At 38.2% G+C, this 23878-nt stretch overlaps 1 long non-coding RNA gene across 1 annotated transcript in view; it reads right to left on the reverse strand.

Moving 5' to 3' along the window:
• Positions 1-2888: 2888 nt before the first annotated feature.
• Positions 2889-23878, reverse strand: part of LOC126078158 (uncharacterized) — a 38559-nt gene continuing 17569 nt past the window's right edge. The window contains exon 3 of the long non-coding RNA XR_007517985.1: positions 2889-5253. This is a non-coding gene — a long non-coding RNA (uncharacterized LOC126078158). The remainder of the gene's footprint in view (positions 5254-23878) is intronic.

Here is a 23878-nt window from a genome sequence, read left to right on the forward strand (position 1 = left end):
CATCCACTCTGGTGGCACTGCCAAAAAGTTCTCGGGGTTGTTTTTCTGACAGGTGACACATTGTCTAGTAACATCTCTGATAATAGCCTGCAAACTCTGGTTGACAAAATGTCTCTTTCTCCAATCATACATTGCTTCCATCTGTAGCGGGTAACCTCATGTAGGTGCTTTAGGATGCCAGGGATCTATGCTGCGGAATGAATATCCTTGTGCAGGACCACTTATCTTTTTCTTTTTTTTTTTTTTTGGAGCTCCCACTGACCTGCCACATAAAGGTCTTTTTCACTGTAAGCAGGGTCTTCCATGGCTTGTGGTAGGCTAGGGTATGGAAAGAGGGCAACAACTACCACTTTGGTCATTGTTCTTGTCACCCATTTGACCTCTAAGTTGGCACTTTGTTTGCCCTGGGCCACTGCTGTATTTCTCTGCTGATGTCCCTCAGTGTACCACAGCCAGAGAGGCCAGGAGTAACGTCACCTCAAGAAGCTGTAAAATTTGTTGACCATGTTTGATTTCCTTACCGGCCAAATTCAAAAGCCCCCTGTACTCCCACAAAGCCCTGTGAGCACGTAAAACTGAAAATACATACTTTGAGCCCATGTAAATGATCACTCACTTGAACTTGGCCAGCAGCGAAGCCTGGATCATTGCGACCAGCTCAGCCGTTTGGGCCAAGGTTCCTTTTGGGAGGGTATTTGCTTCGAGGACCTCAGTGTGGCTGACAATTAATTGCACAGCCCACCCTCCATTGGTCACCCTCTATGAAGCTGCTCCCGTTCAAGAAGATCTCTAAATCAACATCCGCTAGAGGATGATCTTGTGGGTCCGGGCAGCTGGGATAGACTGGGTCCACTGTCTGGACACAGCCATGGTGGATGTGGTCTTCCAGGGGCTGAGTGAGGAGAAGGGTGGCCAGATTTAGAGAGTAAGCATATTGGACCAACATGTTAGGATTATCAACCAGAAAGGCCTGATATTGAGTTGATTCTGGGATAGCCAGCGATTCCCCCCCTTTGTTCCATTATACTGCGTACTGAATGAGGGGCATGAACTCAAATAGTCTGGCCCAAAGTTAGCTTCTCAGCTGCCTTCAGGATCTGTACAGTGGCTGCTACTCCTTTAAGGCACGCTGGCCATCCACAGGTGACTGGATCCATAGTTTTGGCGAAGTAAGCTACTGGTTGCCGCCAGGAGCCCACATTTTGTGCAAGGACTAAGTGTAGCTCCAGTATCAACTGAAAATTGAGTTGGTGAGCCCTGATTGCAGAGCAGAGCTCCTGGCTGGCTTGCCAAAATATGTTACCAGACCTCCAGATCTTACTCCATGTGAGACCAAGGCACGAGTCTGGCAAAAATGAAAGAAGAAAAACTTTATTTGGTTGGCTAAGCAAAGGAGCTCACGGGGACCTGCGTTGTCAAGATGGCCCCTCGATCAGCAGGCACAAAGATTTATAAGGGAAGGAAACAGGGTAGGGGTGGGCGCTTCTTCAAGGCATGTTCGGGGCATGTCCAGGGGTGTGGTATATTGGGATTGGTGGACAGCCCCTATAATGATGCTGATGTCATCAGATTGGCGCAGTAGCACTGGGCCCATCAGTGAGGGAATATGGCAGCTTAGCTCTGCCCAGCCACCTTCTGGCATCTGCCTGCCTCACTCGCTATCTGGTGGTTTCCCATCTCAATAGATACATCCAAGCACCCTAAGGGACTGAGTTACTGGGGCTGAGGGCTGGGGACCATCATGGGTCTTCTAGGTCAACTGGCATAACATAATTGATACAGAACATGTTCTACATCCAACTTCGGTGAGTAGTGTCTGGGGCCTTAAAAGATTGCGAGTGACCATCTAAGATACATCTACTGGACCCATCCTATCTTGAGCAAAGGAGAATGAAGAAAACCAAAGAAACAAGGGAAGTGTTGGTCCAAATGACTAGTGGACCACAAGCACCACAAGATCCATCAGCCTGAGCCCAGAACAAGTAGCTGGTTCCTGGCTACCACCAACCACTCTGACAGAGGTCATAACAGAGGGTCCTGGATAGAGCAGGGGAAAAAAAAATGTAGAACAAAATTCAAATTCACACAAAAAAAGACCATACTTACTGATCTGACACAGACTGGAATAACCTCCCAGACTATGGCCCCCAGACACTCTTTTAACTCAGAACTGAAGTCACTCCCAAATTGACTCTTCAGGCAAAGATTAGACCAAACCAAGCTGTTGAGTCAATTCTGCTGGTGGATTCCAACTGCCAAACTTAAGTGCAGTCAAACACTTAAACACTAGTGCCCCTAAAGATTGGGCAGTTCTCTAAAACAAACAATAACACACATGAGAAATATACTTCTTTGTTCAATCATTTATACACTACTGAAAGGACAACACCTGCACACAAGCAATGACGAGAAAGCATGAAGGGACAGGAAAAATGGACTGATATAAATGGGAAACCTGGGGTGGAGAGTGGATGAGTGTTGACACAGCACTGGGATTGCAATCAGTGTCACAAAATAATTTGTGTATATATTGTGGAAAAAGAAACTAATTTGCTGTGTAAATTTTTACCTAAAGCACAATTAAAGAAAAAGCAAGTATGAACTAATGCAAAAAAAAAAAAAAAAAGAGAGAGAAAAATGAAATATATAGACAGGTATTTTAAAAAAAGTGATGAAAGAATAAATAAAAAATTAGTAAAAATGGTTACATAGAATGAGAGAGAGATAAAAGGTTTAGGAAACAGTAATGACCTCGGTTTTCTGTGAATATAATTTGCAGGTTTAGTTTTGGAAACATGTAAATGTTTCCAATAAAACAATCAAAAATTGAAAATAAGATGAAAGAAATGAAATTAACTGTCCATGAAGTCTGTAGCTTAACCGGATAGAATTTTTTAAGTGAATAAAAAAGTTAATACCATTTTATGTCTCTTGTGGGATAATTTCTAAGGACACACACAATTATAAAGAAATCAGTGTTTTCAGTAGTTATACTATCACTTTTAATATTGTTGTTTCTGTGTGTCACCGTGTTAATTCCAACTCATGGTGACCCTATAGGACTGAATAGAAATACTCCGTAGTGTTTCTTAGGCTGTAATCTGTGTGGGAGAAGGTCACCAGATCTTTTCTCCTGAGGAGCAGCTGGTGGGTTTGAACCACTGACCTTTCAGTTAGCAGCCAAGTGCTTTACCATTATGCCACAAGAGTTCCTTTTAATATTGGTATTGTTGTTCTAATGTGTGTATTACTCTATATTATTGGTATAAGTGTAAAAAAATATATTGGTATAAAGCAAATAATAATTATGTGAATATTGTTAGGAGCCCAAATTTCCAAAGTAAAAAACCTACAAATGTAAAATCAAATAAGAATCTCACATTCTAAATTTGAATTCAAAATATTATCATAAAATGTAAACAAATTAGTGATGGCCGTACACTGTGTGATTTATGCCACTGGATTGTACCCTTGAAATGGCTGAAATGGTCAATTTTATCTTTTGTCTCTTTTACCACCAAAATCAAAACTAAATTTGTCTACGTGTAGGTAGAGTCACTTGAGCAATGCCACTGATTTAGATCGGATCTCAGGACCATAAGCCAAATCCAACAAATCAACCTTTGCTGCCACCCAGTTATCAGAAACCACAAACAAATTGCAAGGCTTGGTGAGTTAGTCACTTAAAAGAACATTTTTACTTTCACAGAGATATTTCATTAATGCTGCCTTCTATATACCTGGAGGGCCAGTATTTCTGATGATTGGAGGGTCAATGGCTGCCAGTAGACACTGGATGTCAAGGAATTTTACCTGGATTACATATGCTGAGAGACTGGGTGCCCTCCGCTTAGTTCTGGAACAGAGATTTCATGGATGCAGCCAACCAACATGGCACATTTAAGGGTTTTTTCTTTTTTTTTTTAGCTGTTCTCATTGCTGTTGCTGTTCTCTCTCTTTTTAATTTAGGCAATGTTAATTCTAAAGATGTTCCTCTTTCAGGAAGCTCAATATTTGCAAATTTAGATAATAAGAAAGAAAAGCTGTAGGTGAAGGCTGGAGGTAGGAGCAACATTCTTCATAAAAAGATTGTACAAAATTTCCTTAAAAAAAAACTATTTCTTAAATACTCTAATTTCATGTTGAAACATTGTTTTCCTGAACATGTTGAAGCAAAATAGTATATCTATTAATTTTTTTCTCCAGTGGAATTTTATACCATGAGAATTACTCTTCCCAGGGACAAGTTGTATTTTGTAAAAACAACTCATCAAAGGTGACTGGATGCCATATGTAATTTCAGCCTGTGGTGGTAGGGCAAAAAGCAAGAATAGGAGACCTAGTTCTGCCTCCATAGTTTATTCTTACCATCCACTCTTTTTGATTTCTTTCCCTCCACTAGAAAAATATATTTTTTGTGTTACTTGCTTAAAATCCTAAACTGATCATTATATGAAGTCAAGCAAAGAGAATTGTTTAAAAAGTGTTTCTGAAAGTTGTGGGAAACCCAATTTAATGCCAATGTTTTTTATCCTCATTAAAATAAGAAGTAAGGCTTGCTTTTTACAACCCTAAGAATATGATTAGTATCAGTTAAGTGATACCTTTATTAAATAAGTCATAATTCTTAGTACTTTTTATCATCACAGATGAATAATTACTGGAGGTTTCATCCGTTTCTTTCTAGCTGTGACTCCAAAATATGATTTTTGAATTCCAAGTCACTTAACCTTTGGCAGCAAGGTGAGACTCTAGTAATTCCATCCTTCCACATTTCATTAGAAACTTAGATTGTGTGTGTGTTAATAATGTTATAATAGCCTATAAATATTTTTTTAAGTCTGGCCTTTACTTACTAATCTCTCTAAGGAAGTAAATTCTTTCTTAAGAATGAAATAACTTGTGTTATGGCAAATAAGTATAATATAAATATTTTTAGCTATCCAAAATTATTTCCTGTGGTACATCACAGTAAGAGAGTGTTAGAAAGAACCTACAATAGCATTTGGACTCTGATTGAGTAGTTTGGGAAGGGTCTGAGGATATGAAAATTTGCTCTAGAATTCGTACTTAGAAAATGAGTGGAATTCTACATTTGGATATTTCAATAAATCTTACCTACAGTTTTCCAGTTACACCCCACTGGCTTGATCTTAATCAGTTAAGTCCACATCTGGCTAGAAGGGTGGCTGGAATATATAGTGTTTATTCAGGGCAGTCGTGTGCCCAGCTGAAATCCAGGGCTTTCATTACCTAAAGATAAAAAGGAGAGGGGATATAAGGGGAAAATTAATAGATTCTGCTGTAGCTTCTCAGTTGTAGAATTGCTGAACCAAGGTAAACTTTTTGCCTTTTGAAGCCCTTGTTACATGAGGACAAATTGCTTCTAGAAAGATTCTACCACTCAATATTTCCACAAGTGGTACAGGAGAGAGCCTGCCTCATCATATTTATGCCAATTCTGAGTAAATACAGACTACGAAAATAAATCTCGCTAGTTTAATAGGAGGGGAAAAATACTCACATTTGTGTGACTTTGATAATATAAAGGGCTAAATGTTTCATATATTTGCTGGTCGTTGTGTTTCTGCTTTGTGAATATTCAATGGTTTTGTCTACATTTAAATTCATAATCAGCTAGTTATAGCATCAGGCAGCATCGAGAAGGAGATTTTTTTCTTTTAACAGTAAGTATAAAAAACATCTGAGGTTTATAGGCAAGCTTGTTACGGAAAAAAAAAAACACTGAAAAGTAAATAACAAAAATTTTACTTAGTTTTCTTATGACCGAGAAAGTTGTATTCGAATGGGACTTTGTCTAGATGTAGCAGTAAAACAGAAAGAATGGAAAATAGTATCACTACAATTAACTATGTGTTTTCTTGATATCTTGGAGACATTAAATCACTGACATGTTAAAACTATAAACCCAGTGCCATTGAGTCAATTCCGACTCATAGCGACCCTAGAGGACAGAGTAGAACTGCCCCATAGCCCTTTCAAAACTGGTCTCCTCTCTGAGTCAGGGTGATAATGTGATAGTTGTGGTTCAGTTAGGAGAAAGGACACCAAATGGATGGTGACAGGCATTTGAAGTTCCTTCACAGTGGTGGCAAAAGGAAATAAACTAACTAAAATGAGACAAATGGTAGCAATTATTGCTAGTTCCTGCATTTTTGTGTCACTGTCACCCAGATTATGCTACTTACAATTTCAATTTGGACCTGGTATATAAGCACTCAACATATTTTTATAATATTCATTTTTTATAGTCAAGCTGATGTTAAACTGCATATTTGTCACTTTATTGTTGTCACAGAATATGTTTATTCTTTAATTGTGGAGATCTGAGTACTGCTGGCCTCTGCTACCTCAGCGGCAGGCAAGCCTTAGCTAACATTGTCAACTTTCAAACTAAAATAGCAATGAAAATGGGACTCACCAAAAATAAGTGGTTTGCTTTTGTCTGTTCTTATGGTGGCTCCCTTGCAGTGTGGTCAAGAATGAAACACCCCAAACTGTTTGCTGCAGCAGTGGGCAGCAGTGTACCAATCCAAGCAAAAATTAATTTTTATGGTGAGCCTATCTATAGATGGGAGTCCCTGGGTGGCACAGTCAATGTGTTTGTCTGATAACCAAAGGTTTTGGAAGTTCAAGTCCACAGAGGCACTTAGAACAAAGGTCTGGCAACCTACTTCTGAAAAATCAGCCATTGAAGGCTCTATGGAGTACATTTCTACTCAGACACACATGGGGTCATCTTGAGTTGGAATCAACTCGACAGCCAGTGTTTTGTGTTTATGGTATGTATATGCATATGTATGTATAAGACCAAACCAAACCCGTTGCCATCAAGTCTATTATGACTCATGGTGATCCTGTAGGACAGAGTAGAAATGTCCCACAGGGTTTGCAAAGAATGGCTGATGAATTAGAACTGCCAAACTTTCGGTTAATAGCCAAGCTTTTAACCACTGCACCACTTGGGTTCTGTATATATGTGAATATGATTGGTCATAGCTTCTTAATGGGTAGAAATGATGTGATAAGTCTTAGCTGTGGATTTGATAGTGAAAGAATTCACAATTTCGCTATTTCCAAAGAACTAAAAGAAAAGCTCTTATTTTTGAAGGACAAAATTTCCCAATTTGAAGCTGCCTTTCAATTGTCCCTCCTCCTACCTGATTTTAGAAGAAACCATTTATAAATAATGGCATTAGGGTTTTTCCTGGTGGATAAATACTCTTGACTGGCAATCTGGGCTTCTGCATACATGTCCCCATTAATATGAGTAAAGTATAAAATTAATACTTACATTTTTCTTCCAAAAGCACAAGCAACACCCCAACACCCCCAGAAAACAAAGACATTTCAGGTAGTATTTCTTTTAATAATTGAACTTTTCAAAGGTAAGCCCTTCAGGTTTCCGTAGCCTTGATAGAATCTTATCTGGTCTGATAAATCTGAAAGGTGTAAAATTGAGGCATTTCTCTCCCTACCTTTTTTAAAGAGTAAAACCATGTCCCAGTTCACTAATAGATCAGGACTTGCAGAGCATGGTTATAAGTCTGTTTACTAGCGACTTTTCTTGGCATTCTGGCAAAATGTTTTAATTTTGCAGTTTCTTAACTTTGTCGTGTTATAAAATAGAGGTAATTGCAAACTTGAAAGAATTATATTTTATAAATGACTACAATTAAACCATACTAAATGCACTGACTTTTTTTTCTTTCTTTTTCGTGTTCTTAGAGTACTATGAAGTAGTTAGTAAAACTCTAGCCACTCATATCAGGGAATGTTCAAAAGCAGTGAAAGAGGCTTTAGGTCACATTGTGGTGATGTGAACATTCCAGAATCTTCCAAAAAGTTTAGGAAGGATTTCAAGTAAGTGGATTGGTTTGTGTATGAGATGGTCTATGCCTAAATAGAGTCTGGTATTTACTAGAATTTACACCATTAGTGTCATTTCCTTACATTGATGCTACTTATCTGGGAAGAAAGGGAGATCTTGAATCATTTGGTTCCTTTTGGAAATTGTTGATATTACCAGTTTCTTGATCATTTAAGAGGAGTGGCTGAGGCCAGTGTGGATGTTTTTAAATCCGGTGGGAGTGCAGATCAGAGGGCAGGAAAGAGTGGGCACCCTTAAACACTTGCCCCTGGAGGAGGAGGAGGGAGCAACCAAAGAGGAGAGATGGACAGGAAGACAAGCTTTGCCATTTCCATGAGCTAAAACATAGTGAGTTTTTCTACAGGATTTGAACTACTAAAGCATAGAATGGTATTGAAATATTTCAGAGACTGAGCAAAAATGTTTTCATGTTTAGATTTCTTTCCCCCACCCCTTGAATAACGATGACTTTATTAAGTTCTGGACTAGAGGTTTCCATGATAGTGATGAAAGTTCTTCTTGAGTTATTTAAACTTAAAAAAAAAAAGTTAAAGTCCAAAAATTATGTTAAAATATGTGTTAGCACTCTCATAGAATAGCTAGGGGACTATGAATGGTAGTCTTAGTGTACTCCACCTGAACCAAACATGTGTGGTATTTTTTAATGTACAGACTCCTGAGTCTCTCCCATTGCTGTTGTTAGGAGCCATTGAATTGGGTCCGACACATAGTAACCCTGTGTATAACAGAATGAAACTTTACCTGGTTCTGCACCATCCTCACAGTTGTTGCTGTTTAAGCCCATTGATGCAGCCATTGTCTCAATCTGTCTTATCGAGGGTCTTCCGTTTTTATGCTGACCCTCTGTTTTACCAAGCATAATGTCCTTCTCCAGAGATTGGTCCCTTTAGGTGACATGTCCAAACTAAGCAAGACTAAGTCTCATCATACTCACTTCTAAGGAATATTCTGGCTATATTTGTCTCCCTAGACCACCTACAGGAGAACAGAATTGGTTATCTGTATTCTTCCTCTGGTTAAATACACAAAATAGTCATTATATGAGATTTCATATCTTCTTAGTGCAAGTTGGAATGTTTTTGTTGTTATTAGGTCCCATCAACAGATTTCGACTCATAGTGATCCTACATACAACTGAAAGCCCAGTCCTGTGCCATCCTCACAATGTTGTGCATGGGCCCATTATTGCAGCCACTGTGTCAGTACATCTCTTTGAGGGTCTTCCTCTTTTTTCTGACCCTCTATTTTATCAAGCATGATGTCTTTCTCCAGAGACTGGTCTCTCCCGATAACATACTTAAGGCGAAGTTTTGCCATCTTTACTTACAAGGAGCATTGTGGCTGTACTTCTTCCAAGACAAATTTGTTCATTCTTCTGGCAGCCCATTGTATATTCAGTATTCTTTGCCAGTATTCTTTGCTAATGTAAAGGCATCAATTCTTCTTTGGTCTTCCTTATCCACTGTCCATCTTTCACATATGTATGAGGCAATGGAAAATACCATGGCATGGGTCAGGTGCACCTTAGTCTTGAAGTTACATCTTTGCTTTTTAACATTGTAAAGAGATCTTTTACAGTAGATTTGCCCAATGCAATGTGTTGTTTGATTTCTCAAATGTTGTTTCCATGGGTTTTTATTGTGGATCCAACTAAAATGAAATCCTTGACAACTTCAATCTTTTCTCAGTTTATCATGATGTTGCTTATCGGTCCATTTGTGAGGATTTTTGTTTTCTTTATGTTGAGTTGCAATCCATACTGAAGGCTATAGTCTTTGATCTTTATCAGTAAGTGCTTTAAGTCCTCTTTATTTGCAGCAAGCAAGGTTGTTTCATCTCCATATCTCAGGTTGTTAATTAGTCTACCTCCAAACCTGGTGTCACATTCTTCTTCATATAGTCAGCTTCTTAGATTATTTGCCCAGCATACAGATTGAATAAGTATGGTGAAAGTCTATAATCCCGACGCATACCTTTCCTGACTTTAAACCATGCCGTATCACCTTGTTTTGTTCAAACTGTTGGTCTATGTACAGGTTTTGCAAGAACACAAATTAAGCGTTCTGAAATTCCATTCTTTGCAACATTCTCCGTAATTTGTTACACATAATTTGTTATGCTACCTCCTTAAATGTTTAAACGTTGACCAATTCTTTTTGGTATAGTGACCCTGTGTATTTCTTCTATCTTCTTTTGATGCTTCCTGCATTGTTTAATATTTTCCCTGTAGAATCCTTCAATATTGCAATTCAAGGGTTGGATTTTTTCTTCAATTCTTTCAGCTTGGGAAACCCTGGTGGCATAGTGGTTAAGTGCTACAGCTGCTAACCAAAAGGTTGGCAGTTCAAATCTACCAGGCTCTCTTTGGAAACTCTATGGGGCAGTTCTACTGTGACCTATAGGGTCACTATGAGTCAGAATCAACTCGAAGACAATAGTAATGGTAATGGTAATGGTAATGGTAATGGTAATGGTAATGGTAATGGTAATGGTAATGGTAATGGTAATGGTAATGGTAATGGTAATGGTAATGGTAATGGTAATGGTAATGGTAATGGTAATGATAATGGTCTTTCAGCTTGAGAAATGCTGAGCACCTTCTTCCCTTTTGCTTCCTATTTTTAGGCCTTTGCAAATAACATTATATACTTTGTCTTCTCAAGCCACGCTTTGAAATTTTCTAAGAATGTTCACTTCTAAGGAGCATTCTGGCTATATTTCTCTGCCTAGACCTACTGAGTCAGAATCTGCAAGGGAACAGAATTGGGGATCTGTGTTCTTCTGGTTAAATACACAAAATAGTCATTATATGAGGCTGGGTATCTTCTTAGCACAAGTTGGTATAAAGTTTGAAAATTTCGGTAAAGCTTAGCTCTACACTACATATCATTTCTGCCTCTGGGTTTGTTCACATGTTTCTCCCATTCTGGAAAATCTTCTCCTCTCATACTACCTAAATCCTAACCATTAGTTAAAACCTTGATTAATTCTACCTCCCGACTAAAGTAATAGCTGACAACTATGTGCCCAGCACTGTGCTAATAAGCCATCTTCATGATAACCCTGTGAGGCTACTGTTCTAATGCCATTATAAAGTCAAAGACACAGAGGCTTGGAGAAATGACGTTGTTGTTGCTATTAGCTGCCTTTAGTAGGCCCCTGACATTTGGCAACCCCGTTCACAATGGAATGTAAATCTGTCTGCTCCTGCCCCATCCCCCTGATCTTTTGCCAATGTTATCATTGTAATCCATAGAATTTTTATTGGCTGATTTTCAGAAGTAGGCCACAAGTTGTTTCTTCCTAATCTTGTTTAGCCTGGAAGTTCTGCTGAAGCCTGTTCAGCATCATTCAACACATAAGCTTCCACTGACGGACAGGTGGTGGTTCCACATGAGGTGTATCACCTAAGATTTGAACCCAGGTCTTCTGCATGGAGGGTGAGAATTGTATCATTGAACCGGCGATGCCTCTCAGGGAGTAGCTAGTCTAACATTACTCTGCAAGAAAGAGATAGATATGGGGCCTGAACACACTCTGTCTCCCAGGGACCTGTGTCATACTCTACATGGGCCACCTGCCTTGTTCAATGCACTGTCCAGCTCCAAGCATCTCCCTTTTCTCTCAGTCCCCTGGAACCCGCAGTCCAAGCTCCCAAGTGAGTAATTATTTATGGTCTATCTATTTTTGTCCAGTTAGACCTCCAGCCTAGCAAAGGCAGGGACCATTTTCTATAGGCCCACACAGTAGACTCAACCACTATTTATCAACTGGTTAGACTTGGAGAAAACATGTGAATTGTGAAAATGCCAAGATGGTTTCTTGTTGAACTATGGAATACCTGCAGCAAAAGAAAGTATCAAATTCAGCTTCATCCTTTGCTCTAGAAATACTTCTTCTTTTTTTTTTCTACATGAATTTAGGGATGGGGAGGTGATCGAATAATGCAAATCTCAACTGAAAGAGTCTCATTTCCCAATGTCCATATTCAGCATCTTGGAGATTTTGGCACATGCCTCTGGGACTACTATATATTCTATGGGATTATGGTGACCCAGGAAATATAAAAAATTGTGGTCATGCAAAATCTTTTTTGCTCAAATCAATTCCATATGGTAGAACATTATAAGATCCTTTGTAGGGTATAGTTGCACTCTAATGTGGTCCATGGATTTGCTGATGTAGTCACAATTTTGAGTTAGATCATTTTATAAGCTGGATGAAAGAAAGTGCATTTTTCTTTTGTCTTAGGAAAATTACTCTGTTTTCATTTATCAGTACTGACCCTATTTGCTTTAAGAGTAATATTATCTTCAACATTAATTAAATTAAATTTAGAGAAACATTTTTAGATGGCTTCTGACCTGAAGTGAGTTTTATTTGAGGGCATTTAAATTCTCCTAACTGGAAATTAAATACATTGGCCAGAGGAAACGTGTGCATTGTCAAATATTGTTGGGAGATTTTTCCTAATGGTAAGATGTGATCATCTTACCTGTTCTTTTTTCTCTCTTCTCATTGAAGTGATTTAAATGTAATGTATGTTACCACTTTCATCCCCTGAAACATCTTAAGCATTTGAAATCATTCAGAAACTTTTTTCTGTTCACATTGTCCTTTTGAGTATTTCCTAAGCAAGTTGGGAAACCTAGGATACTTAAATAACTTATTTATACTTATTTTTAAAAACTGAAAACTAGTGAGTTTCTTAGAATTTTCACAATGAGTTAAATCAAAGTCTCCCAGGTGTGAAAAAAGATTGTTAGGTAAAGTGGAAATTGAATGCTATTAATTTAATTATAAACTAATGGCAGTAAACATGTAGAAAAGACACAAATCTAGATTTCTTAAGGTTTTAGCTTTGGTTTAGGGTTTAGAGGTAATTTGAATATGTAGATTATTCAAAGTGGCTCCTGTAAATAACAATTTAGAAAACGTTTCTGACCTTTTATACATGGAATATATTTGGTTACACCCCATTAATTTTATAAAATTTTATTCAGAAATTACACTTCATTTCCAGAAAGCCCGGTCACTCTAGTCTTGTCTTTTCAAACTGTTGTCAACACCTATTGCCAGATGGTCTCTTTTCAGGGCCCCATATAAGAAATTTAAGCTCCAGTATTGGCAAAAGCCCTTATTTGCTTCTGCCCTGCTTAATTATTAGCAATTGTCCTTATTCTTTTAGTGCCTGTTATCTACAGAGCAAAGTGCATGGCTCATGAAAGAGGCTCCAAAATACTTTGGAATGATGAATTCACAGAGAATTACTAGAAGGGCTCCCATTTTAATCCTACATGCATTCAATTCAGTATATTAGATGGCTAAAAATTATCTATGTATCAGTCAGAACTCAGTGTGTATTTGAGCAGACCAGCAGGAGACCAGACTGCCAACAAACTAATCTGCCCTAGGCCAGTGTCCCCTAAAGGGTAGACTTCTCAGCATGACACAGACAATGTTTGAGGATTTCCTGATACTTGGGGAGTTATCATATCAGGATGCATCCCCTGCCTCATGTTTTATCTGCAAAAGCAACACCCACTCTTTTTTCCAGATTTCCCCTATTTGTGAGATTGTTGTTGTGTTCTGTAGAGTCAATTCCAATTCATAGCAACTGTATGAGATGGAGTAAAACTACCTCAAAGGGTTTTCTAGCCTGTAATCCTTAAGGGAGCAAATTGCCGGTTCTTGTCTCCCACAGAGCGGCTGGTGGGTTCCAACTGCTGACCTTTTAGTTAGCAGTCCAATCATTGCGCCACTAGGGCTCCTTTGTGAGTGACACATTATGTATGTTGTTTTCCCTTTCCCTTTTCTCATGAAGAACCCTAAGCCTCCCTTTAATTCTTAGACTGAAATACGTTTGTATTGAATCCGATGTACAAAATCTGTATCAGGCAGTGCCTTCCTTCTATTCTGTCTTCTTTGGATCCTAAATTTCTTTCACATAAATGACATCATTGTACTGTTTCATCCTCTGTCCACTAGGAGGCATTCTCAGTCCTCACTGCATATTTACTAGGTTTCTGACAGATTTTTCTTTGTCACAATTTACCCACACTGCTAGGCACCATGTCCCGAGCTATCATTAACAGAACAGATGGGCTCAGAGATAGGGCTCCTTTCCCAAAGCTGGAGCTGGGGGAAGAATTACCACAGAACTCCGTGCCATGCTAAGGACTGTGGGGAGATGCCAAGGTTCAAATACAACAGACTACTTGTAGACAGCGAGTTCTTTTGATTAGAGTGCTGTGAAGCCAAGGGTTCTGAGGCAGGCAAAGAAAAGGTCAAAGGACTAGGGCCAGGATGTTATTGGCTAATGGGGTTGAGATGTATGACTTGGCTAGAGTGAATAGTGTCAGAGACAGAATGGAAAATCCTTGTGATTCTTCCCTGTAATCTGAGCCTTTCTCTGAGTCTTTATTTCAGGGTTAGTGACACACTAATGTATTCTGTGTGTGTGCATAACCCCCCAAAAAAACAAACCCAGTGCCGTCGAGTCGATTCCGACTCATAGTGACCCTATAGCGACCCTATAGGACAGAGTAGAACTGCCTCATAGAGTTTCCAAGGAGAGCCCGGTGGATTTGAACTGCCGACCCTTTGGTTAGCAGCCATAGCACTTAACCACTACACCACCAAGGTTTCCTGTGTGTGTATAGTGGTGTAGAAATGGTATGGATTTATGTATATTGTTGTCCAGTATGATTGGGAAGAGCATCAGATATCGTTTTAATCTGTATTAATTATATATTATAGACATGTATTCCTTAAAAAATTAGTCTTCGGCAATCTTAAATTTTCATAGATAACCACTGTTGAGAATGGTCTCTGGATTTTTGTGGTCCAATGGGTTGATTTGAATGAAAACATTTTGGTAACAGTAGTGTTACACAAATGCTGGATGGGATTATTTTCATAGATGTATTTTGAAAACTTAAAAGTAGGGACTATAATTTGCTTTCCTTCCACAGTATAAACATTGTGAGTAAATCTAGTACTCATTCATTTTGGACTGTTGTCTACATTTGGGTTTTGAAGTTCAAGTGAAATGGAACTTCACTTGTGCTCTCCTGGTTCTTTCACATGGCCTATGTAAACCTCTTAAAATACACTCAGAAATGGACAGAGCCTTTTTCCTAGAAAGACTGATTTTTTTGCATCCAGTATTCAGAATAAAAACATTATAAAAACTCTTAAGGTAAAAGTCTTAGTTATCTAGTCCTACCATAACAGTAATACCACAAGTGGTTGGCTTTAATGAAGAGAAATTTATTTTCTCACAGTAAAGTGGGCTAAAAGTCCAAATTCAAGGTGTCAGTTCCAGGAGAAGGATTTCTCTCTCTGTCAGCTTTGCAGGAAGGTCCTTGTCCTCAATCTTCCCCTGGTCAAGGAGCTTCTCAGGTGCAGGGGCCCCAGGTCCAAAGGACACTCTCTGCTCCTGGTACTGTTTTCTTGGTGGTATGAGGTCCCCAGCTCTCTGCTTGCTTCCCTTTCCTTTTATCTCTTGTAAGAAACTCCCTTTACATTGGATCAGGGATGTGACCTGGTAAGGGTGCTACAATCCAACCCCAATCTTCTTTAACGTAAAATTACAATCACAAAATGGAAGACAATCACAGAATACTGGGAATCATGGTCCAACCAAGTTAATGCACACATTTCTGGGGGGACATAATTCAATCAATGACAGTAAGAAAATGAAGAAATAAGTATGGGGGAATTATACAGAGAAAGAAAAATATAAATAAGAAAAGCTGTAGTAGGCATCCACTAGTTGACTAAAAAAAAGGTGTCATAAATTAGTTGTAGAGAAAGATATACCTGGTGTGGGTGTTTCTTTAAAAATTAAAATAATACATAGAAGCCTCCCATCTGAGTGTCAAACTAAATGATGAAATATGTCAGCTACTGAATTATGTTAATATCCTACAGTTTTCTGTTCTTACTCGTCTTTTATTCTGAATATACTGAGAAAAAAAAATGAGAAGCTCTTTCAGAATAATAACTCAATTATTTAATTATAGTATTTTTATTTCAAAAGTTTTAGAAAAGTGTCCGTTTAAGAATGAGTACCTTTTTTTTTTTTTTTTACCCAGAACCTAGCCTATTTTATAGTAATAAGTACAGATAGAAAATAATTGAATTGGGTCTTGTGTGGACCAAAGAGTAAGGCATAGTAAATTTGTCATTTGAATAACTCTCAAATGCAAGAAATTCAAAGAAAATTTGAATACAAAGTTTTTTTGTTTGTTTTAGCTTTTTTGATAGACTAGGTCATGGACTAAAATAGGTTTTGAAATAGAAAACTTGTAAGCTTTGATATATCTAGAATACATAGCAAATTTTTTTGGAGATTAGGGGGAAAATATTTTTTGAGGAAAATCAGAGATTAAGGAACACGTCCCTGACACTCTGGTCCCTAATCAAGCCAGCCTAGCCCACAGGTCACCCTGTTCTAACCGAGCCTGTTAAATTGCCAAAGAGACTAAGTAGGAGAGATGCCTAAGAGAACAAGGGGATGAAATTATTTTGCAACTTGCATTGATTTTTTTTTTAAGCTTTTGTATTGAACTAATTGTGGACTCACAAGTAGTTACAAAAAGTATACTGAGAAGTCTTGTGTTCCTTTCATCCACCTTTTCCAATATTAATATATTTTTTTTATAACTATAGTACATTATCAAAACCAATTGACACTGGTACAATACAGTTAATTAAACTACAGATCTTACTTGGGTCTCATCAGTTTTTACATGCACTCATTTTTTTTTTTTTTTTTTGAGCAGAGGCGGGTGGGTGCCTGAGAATTATGAATTGAGGATATTGCACACAAGTTTCTGAAGTCCTAGTGGGCAATGTCTCTAATATTTTCACTCCTACTTTCCCTCTCTTTTTCCTCTGCTCACATTTTGTCTCTCTTTCTCTTGCTTCTATCCTTTCACAAGGAGTAACAATTTACTGCCAAGAACTGTGCAGGGGAAGATTGGTAAAGACGGACAGTTGTGGCCACGCCCTCCTTATTGTCATCCCTCCCCTATCCTCATTCAGATCGTTAATAGGCCTTCTGATCTGTCTTCCAGCCTCCGGTCTCCGCTTAACCCACTCCTTTTTATAAAAGTGCTAGATTAATCTTACTACAGCGCAATCCTTATCTCATTGCTTCTCTTGCTAAAGAAGAACCCTTAGAAAACTCTTTTTCATCAACAGAATGAACTACTAAAATGAGTGTTCAATCTGACCTTATAGGAAGTCCCATTCTTCCAATGTTCACAACTTATGCTCCAGCCAAATTCTACAATTTTTAGTTCTGTTACTCACCTGCACATTTCCCCTCATGTTACTCTAGCCTTCTGGAATGCTCCTCCCCTATGCCTATTCCCAACAAAATGCATTAAGTGCATTTCGAAAGCAACTTCCCCCATGAAATCTCTCCTGATTGCTCCAAGCAATGTATCCTCTTCTTTCTTGAACCACTGCTCCCCACTCCCAGCTTTTTATTTGGGATCTTATTGTATAAATATTTTTCTCTGCCTCATTTGGTGCTCTGTGGGTACATTCCTGCTAATAGGTCATACCCTCTTTTAGAACACAGACTCTGCCTGGCTCCCTTTTAGTTTTTCTTTAGTATATGGAGGGAGAACATTAGTTTGGGTCAAGATAGATCTCCACATCTCTCCACCACAGTTTCTGTCTCTTGTTATCTTGTTATCCATGTGACTCATAACAGGATACCCCGTGAGGTAGGTGTTACTAGTTCCAAAGCACTTGGGCTAATTCATCTACATCATAGTGCATTGTAGTAGTTTCCTAGTGCTGCCTTAACTAAACACCACAAAGAGTGTGACTTTAAACAACAGAAACTTAGTGTTTGACAATTCTGTATGTAGGCTGTAAGTTCTAACTCAGGGTGTCAGCTGGGCCATGTACTCTCTGAAGGCTCTAGGGGAGATCCTTTCTTGTCTCTCTCAGCTTCTAGTAACCTTAAGCATTCCTTGGCTTGCAGCTGCATCATAACTCTGTCATAACTCTGGCTGTTTTCCTTCTGTCTGTGTCTCTCTCCTCTTTTGTAGGACATCACTCATCTAAGATTAGGAGTCACCCTAATCTGCTCACTTTGTAACTGGTGTTCCTTGTCTCCAATTTTGCAGGCAGGAACTCTCAGCAGAGATGACAATCATTCCAGAACTTAGAAGCCAAATATTATATGGCTAGACTCCAGTGGTCTGGAAAATAGTTTAAAGGTTACTTTTGAGGCTGATAGTTGTTCTGTCAGAAGGCCTATGTCATGCAGTTTGACCCTTTGCAAATTTAAGGAACTTGTATCTAAATAAATTTATCTAGAAGTGAACATCCAAGGGCTTTGACCTGTCCCATACTGTTAATGAATAATAATGAGATACTATATTAATAACAAGGGCTTATCCTGCCTCAGGCCTTATAAAAAGTAGTTTATAATGTCTGTCCTAGAAATTCTCACAGTATCTCTATGTTAGTCCTATATTACAAATGAGGATCCAGGCTTCAAGACCTCAAATCACTTGCCCAAAGACACAAGGCTAGTAAGGGGCTGAGTCAGAATTTCAATGCAAGTTTCTCTGACTAAAACCCATGTATTAATTACTGGGATTATATATATTACATTTTCTAAACTTAAAAAAAAAGACTCCAAATTAAGTAAACTTCATCCTTACTTGCTTTTCTCTTTCCCTTCTTCACTCTCCCTCTTTTCCTTCCTTCCTTCCTTCCTTCCTTCCTTCCTTCCTTCCTTCCTTCCTTCCTTCCTTCCTTCCTTCCTTCCTTCCTTCCTTCCTTCCTTCCTTCCTTCCTTCCTTCCTTCCTTCCTTCCTTCCTTCCTTCCTTCCTTCCTTCCTTCCTTCCTTCCTTCCTTCCTTCCTTCCTTCCTTCCTTCCTTCCTTCCTTCCTTCCCGTGCTAAAAGGGGTTTGTACAAGACACATGCTCAGTTCCCTAATTAGTATGTCATTGTTGTTGGCAGGTGCCACAGTATGTCATTACGTCATTAACAAACCATTTTTTCTTTTTAAGAATAACTGAGAATTGACTTTTATAACTTTCAACAAGTGAAACAAGAAAAGTCAACCATTTTTGTCCAAATCCATTTTTTGGTGGACATGATATTTCAGTTGGTTATTCCTACATGAAAGGATGTCTTGAAATCAATAACTTGGCCAGTAATAGAAAGTTAGGCTGTCTCTCTACCTCCCATAAATACAATCCTACCCTTCCTTCTGGGCCAAACCTCTTTGAGTATCTTTTTCATTCCCTTACATATCTTTCTGAAACTTTGAATGATTTTTTTATTATTCCAGCTCCTCAAAGTTAAAGAGTTCCATAATCTAACCATGTTCTATAGCCAGTAGTTAGTTCCCCTTTTTTTCTTGTTTTATACTTCCTCTTGACCGCATGAGAAAATAACATGGTGATGGTTGGACAACATGATGACTGATCATAATTAATGTCACAGAACTGTATGTGTGAAGATTGTAGAACTGACACATGCTCCGATACCTATATATGTACAACAATAAAATAAATGGAAGAAGAAATATAATAATTATGATAATAATAATGCTGCTTTTATTAAATGCCCTCTATCCTAGTTTTTTTTTTTTTTTTTTTTAATCCTAGGCACTCTCCGAAGAATTGATGTCATTTAATTCTCAGAGCAAACTTATGAGTTTTTCTGATTGGCTTATTCTTATTGTCCCCATTGAGCACATGAGCAAACCGAGGCTCAGACTATTAAGTAACTAATTCAAGGTCACACATCCAAGCCTGTCTGATCATCCTTTTAGACACTGCACATCCCTGCCACCACTCCCTCAGGCACCTTGCTCCCCTTATCTAAAATGCACTTTTCTTTTTTAAATTTTTTCTATTGTAAAAACATAAAGAACAATACATTTTCAATTTAACATGTTTCAGGTGTACAATTCAAGAAAAGCAATCTATTTCAATCATATTGTGCAACCATCTCCAATATCCACAGCCAAATTTTCCATTCCCATTAGCAAATACTCTATATTACCAAAAAAATGATTCTCCCCATTCTCTGCCCCCTTGCCTCTGGTAATCATCATTAAACTCTGACCTCTATACCTTTGTCTATTCTATTGTTTTTGTTGTTGCTAGGTGCTGTTGAGTCAGTTCCCATTCATCTAGCTCCCATGTACAAAAGAAAGAAACACTACCCAGTCCTGCTAAATTCTCCTGGTCTTTGTTATGCTTGAGCCCATTGTTGCAGCCACTGTGTCAATCCATCTTGTTGAAGGTCTTCCTCTTTTTCACTGATCCTCCATCAAGCATGGTGTCCTTCTCCAGGGACTGATCCCTCTTGATAACATGTCCAGAGTATGAGAGACATAGTCTTGCCATCCTTGCTTGTAAGGAGCATTCTGGTCGTACTTCTCTTCTGAGACAGATTTGTTCCTTCTTTTGTCAGTCCATGGTATATTCAATACTCTTTGCCAACACCATAATTTAAAGGCATCATTTATTTTTCTGTCTTCCTTATTCATTGTCCAGCTTCCATGTGTATATGAGGCAATTGAAAACACCATAGCTTCCATCAGGTGCACCTTAGTCTTCAAGGTAACATCTTTGGTTTTTAACACTTTAAAGAAGTCTTTTGTATCAGGTTTGCCCACGACAATACATCCTTTGATTCCCTGACTGCTTGCTGCTTCCCTGGTTATTGATTATGGATCCAAGTAAAATGAAATCCTTGACAATTTCAATCTTTTCTCTGTTTATCATGATGTTGCTTATTGGTCCAGTTGTGAGGATTTGTGTTTTCTTTATGTTGAGGAATGATCCATGCTGAAGGATGCGGTCTTTGATCTTCATCAGTAAGTGGTTTAGTGGTTTAAAGTCCTCTTCACTTTCAGCATGCAACGTTGTGTCATCTGCATAACACAGGTTGTTAATGAGTCATCGTCTAATCCTGATGTCCCATTCTTCTTCATATACTCCAGCTTCTTGGATTATTTGCTCAGCATACTTTGTATTAGTGAAATCATACAAATGTACTACTTATTTCTATTTATTTAATCTTACACAATCTTCCATGTCTACCTCAGTTCCTACCTCCTCAGACACTTTTTCACATGATTCTAGTCCTCACTGACCTTTCTCAGAATCTCCAGTGTAGCTCATTACTCTTTTCATATTTTATGTATTTTGTCTTTTTTGTCTAGATCCTTCCAAAGGGTTGGTTGTCATCTTTTACACCTCCACAAGACAGTAGATGCTCAATTAAAGCTTCCTTATTTGTAAATTCTTCCAAGATATTCACCTACCTGAATATCAAAAGTCTTTGTTAAATCTAGTGCTTTTGTGAACTATGTGTCTCATACCACGGATGTAGACTGTCTTCAAATAGATTCTGCAACCAACTCAGGTGAGCTGATATTTTTCAGGAGTTGCTTTCCAGGCCAAAGTAACCAAAGAATATTTGTACCTTATTTGAATTAAAACCAATCACTAAAGTATTTAAGGTAATTTTTGAAGGTGTATTTTATTTAGAGCTGAAAACCATCCCATGTATATTCTGTCAAGGATAATTGGAATCTTAGTTTTTGCAGAGAGAACAGAATCTCATCAGGTTTGATGATCTTTGTGACAATGATGACTAACATCTCACTGGGTTCACCATATAATAGCTACACAAGAATTATAAGTTTAATGCACAAGAATGTAAATCTGGCTTGCCTTACTGCAAATTACAATGATTTCCTGGAAGTCTTGACTTTCTGTTCCTTGAATAAGAAAAGTATTGTAGCAGGTAAAGTGTATCTGCTGAAAATGGAAATTTTCCTTTTGAGGTTGAGAAATGTGAGCAAAAAAAAGTACATTAAACGCTCTGCAAATTGTGAGCCTGCATTAAGCTTTCTGAGAAATTACCAAAGAACCTGAGGTAAGGGTTTTACTCAAGGATGAGAAGATAGAGTGAATGAGTTGAGGAGCTGGGAATAGACAGATTAAATCATTTTAATAAGAGAGGCAGAAATACCACATAGTCAGGATTACAAGAAGCAGAATAAAGAAAGGGGACACTTACACTTTTCAGCATAATCGGGCATCATTGATGTCAAGAAAATATCTCACCCCACTTTAAATTTTATATAGAGCAGTTCTCAAACCTGGTTGCACTCTAGAATGACCTAACCTATTGCAATGGAATTGAGTTTGACTGATGGAGACCACATGTCTTATGCACCATAGGGTTTTCATGTCTATAATCTTTATGCAGGGAAACAGATTTCCAGGCCTTTCTTCTGCAGCAATGCTGGGTGGGTTCTAATAGCCAACCTTTAGGTTAGTAGTGGAATGCAAACCATTTTCATCACTCAAAGAACTTCTCTCTTCCACTAACCTGTTTGAAATCTAATAGAACTACAACTTCAAGATATTTACAATATGAATAGTTCTTTAGTTTGTTAGCAAACGGGCTCTAAGACATGTAAATCCTTGATATAGCTGCTAGACTTTCGATGAACCAAACTTTTAAGTTACCATCCACAATTTGATGCATTGATTTACTCAGTCTGTCAGTAGTGGTCACCACTAGGGAAGAACTTGCAGTCACAGTGTGACTAGTATATGTGTATGGTAAGGTACTGGGGCATCTAGTGTGCATCCCTTCCTTAAGAAGCTTCTTGCAGGTAGGGTCTGGGAGGTCCTAAAAGGGAGTTAACTAGAGGAGGATGCAGTGAGAATGGAGAATGTTCCCAGCACAGAATGGAAATAGAAGACAGATGTTGGGACAGACCTGAGGTGCTCATATAGATGGTCCTAAGGGGCACAATGGTCCTAAGGGGAACAAGAGAGGGTTAGTTCACGGGCACGTGGGGTCTTCACCGGTATTTCCTGCCATTCTTGATGTGTTAATGTTGAGCATTACCAAAAATAACATTACTTGACTGCTACTTCCACGAACATAGATTGTGGATCCAAGTAAAATGAAATCCTTGACATCTACAATATTTTTTCTGTTTAAAATGAGGTTGCTTATTTGTATGGTTGTGAAAAAAAATTTTTTTTCTTTATGTTGAGATGCAACCCATACTGAAGTTTATAGTCTTTGATCCTCACCAGTAAGTCAGCATATAGCAGGCTGTTAATGACCCTTCCTCCAATCTTGATGCCAAGTTCTTCTTCATGTTGCCCAGGTTCTCAGATTCTTGGCTCAGTATACAGACTGAATAAGTATGGTGTAGATAGAACTCTGACACAAACCTTTTCTTTTTTTTTTTTTTTAGATAGAACTCTGACACAAACCTTTTCATGCAGTATCACCCTGTTCTGTTCAAAAGACTGCCTCTTGGTCTGCATGAGCTCAATTAATTATTCTGAAATCTCCATTCTTTACAATATTATCCATTGTTTGTTATGATCTACACAGTTGAATGCCTTTCACAGTCAATAAAACACAGGTAAACATCTTTCTGGTATTCTCTGCTTTCAGTCAAGATACATCTGACATTAGCAATGATATCCCTCATTCCACATCTTCTTCTAAATCCAGCTTGAATTTATAGGATTTCCCTGTCAATGTACTTCTGCAATTATTTTTTAATTATCTTCAGCAAAATTTTACTTGTGTGCAATATTGATGATATTGTTTGATAATTTCCACATTCTGTTAGATCACCTTTCTTCAGAATGGGCACAAAAAAGGATCTCTTCCAGTAGGTTAGACAGGTAGCTGTCTTCCAAATATCTTGGCATTGCAGTGATGCAACCGTTTAATGAAACATCTCAATTGATACTCTGTCAATTCCTGGAGCCTTGTTTTTCTCCAGTGCCTTCAGTGTAACTTGGACTTCTTTTTCAGTGCCATCGGTTCTTCGTCATATTCTACCTCCTGAAATAGTTGAATGTTGGCCAATTCTTTTTCATAAAGTGACTCTGTGTAGTCCTTCCATCTTCTATTGATGCTTCCT

Source organism: Elephas maximus, chromosome 6, assembly GCF_024166365.1.
Source record: "Elephas maximus indicus isolate mEleMax1 chromosome 6, mEleMax1 primary haplotype, whole genome shotgun sequence".
NCBI classification, from domain to species: domain Eukaryota; kingdom Metazoa; phylum Chordata; class Mammalia; order Proboscidea; family Elephantidae; genus Elephas; species Elephas maximus.